Raw genomic sequence first — 2,431 nt, 5'->3', positions numbered from 1 at the left:
GCGGCATACCTTACAAAGTATGGTAGTCTGATCCTTGTCGGTCTTTTTTAAATCCAAACCACCGCCATATGACAGAAGTTCCCCCTCTTTTAGGTTCAAGCTCATCGGTTTGAGCTGGTTGTTCGTGTGCATATTTCCCAGTTTGGTGAATGGTAAACGGTCTGTATTTATATAGCACTTTACTATACCTGCAAGGTACCCAAAGCGCTTTACAAGATACGTCACATTCACCCATATTCACCCATATTCACACACATTCACACACATTCACACACATTCACACACATTCACACACATTCACACACATTCACACACATTCACACACATTCACACACTGATGGCGGAAGCTGCCATGCAAGGCGCTAACCACGACCCATCAGGAGCAATTAGGGGTTAGGTGTCTTGCTCAGGGACACCTCGACATGAACACGACGGACCGAGGATCGAACCTGCCACCCTTCGGTTGCAAGACGGCCACTCTACCCACTGAGCCATGCCGCCCCCATGTAATTGCATGTAATTATAATCAATGTTGTAGGAGAGAGGAATAACGTTGTGAAAGAGACCAAAAAGTGATTAGAAAACACCCAAAATATGTTTTTGAACTAGAGGCTAAATGCTGTGGTTTATTTTAGTATGACAGTGAAGAAAACATTTTCATTTATATTCCGCTCCGTAAGTCTCGATGGGATCTGTAGTGACTTTGTGCATGCGCGATTCATCAGTCGTCTGGCCACGGAGTGATGTGGGTCTCCCCTAATCAGACACTGGGACTGCTGCGGGGTTACTGGACTGATGGCCTGTGCTTTGGGAGGGGGAGGGAGAAGCTCACAGCAGCACCTGCTGCTTGTTGAGGACAGTAACTGTAGAATGATCTGAGTTTTCCTGTCAGAGTCTCCAAAACGGCACAAAAAATCACTAGATTTGTCGCTAGTCGCTTTTGACAAAAAAAGTCACTAGGACGCTTTGGAAAGTCGCTAGATTTTGCGAGAAAGTCACTAAGTTGGCAACACTGCTGTGTGCCTCGGCTTGCCGTAAGGCTCGTCGGTGATGTAAAATACTGCCGTAAAGCGTGTTTTGCGACACTGCGGTATAAACGATAGGATCTTCACATAAAACGATAGACATTTTCTATCATCCAGACGATATCTATCATCATAGCACCCAGCCTTACTCCAAAGGTCTTCTCTTTTGCACTAGTTTTGATTTAAATACCACTCCTTTTACCACTGACAACATTCAATATTACACTGTTGCTTCAGTGTTCTAGTAACTCATTCTGAGTCTTTTTGCACAGTTGCCCCCCCCCCCCCCACACACACACACACACACACAAACCTACATCAAATGAGAAAATACAAACATAATCCATCTATCATCTATACACCACTTTATCCTCATTGGGGCCAAGGGGGGCTGGAGTCTGTCCCAGCTGACTTGGGGTGAAGACAGGGGACACCCTGGACAGGTCACCAGACTATCACAGGGCTACACAGAGAGAGACAAGCAAGCACACTCACAGTTACAACTTACAGATAATTTAGAAACACCAATTAACCTCAGCATGTTTTTGGTCTGTGGGAGGAAGCCGGAGAACCAGAAGAAAACCCACACATGCACAGGGAGAACATGCAAACTCCATACAGAAGGCTGGGAGGCGAACCAACTAGGAATCAACTAGCTGCAAAGTAAAAGTACTCACCACCAAGCCATTGTGAATCCCTAAAAAATAATGCTTTAATCTATTTTTTTAACAACAAACCAAAGAAAATTGTGTGCTGACATGGTCTTGGATTCATGAAGTTAGTGGTTTACAGCAGGGCTATTCAACTGGCGGCCCGCGGGCCAGATCAGGCCCGCCAAGCATGTTTGTCCGGCCCGCGGAAGATTGCCAAAAAGAAAAAAAACACAGACGTCCGCCACATGTACACATCCTTATGTTTCACACTGCCTGGGAAGGTAGGGGGGCGCTGTGGCGTTTTGCAGTGCTATGCCTCTCTACCTACCGACAGTAGAAAAAGGATTGCAGAGCGGTCCTGGGAGGAGCGGGAGGAGGAGGAGGAGAAAAGGGAAGAAGCCTGAGTGAACATGTCGCTATCGAAACCGAAAAAAAAGGAAGGTTGATTTGGAAAATCACCAGTTTAATGCCGATTGGACAGGCAAATATGCCTACATTGAAACTCCTGAGGGCAGACCGATGTGTTTGCTCTGTAACCAAGTAAATGCTGTCGCAAAAGAATACAACCTTCGGAGGCACTTCATCACAACCCATGACAAGTTCGATGCTAACTATCCCCCGGGTTCAGATTTGCACAAGGAGAAGATTAAAAAGCTCACTGAAAACTATGATAAAACACGCAATAACTTCACTCAGGCTTGCACAGTCCAGGAGAAAGCAACTACAGCTTCTCTCCGTGTTGCATGGATCCTT

This window comes from Acanthochromis polyacanthus, chromosome 6, assembly GCF_021347895.1.
Source record: "Acanthochromis polyacanthus isolate Apoly-LR-REF ecotype Palm Island chromosome 6, KAUST_Apoly_ChrSc, whole genome shotgun sequence".
Lineage (NCBI taxonomy): Eukaryota > Metazoa > Chordata > Actinopteri > Pomacentridae > Acanthochromis > Acanthochromis polyacanthus.
The sequence above is the reverse complement of the archived record's forward strand: the minus strand, read 5'-3'. Positions refer to the sequence as shown.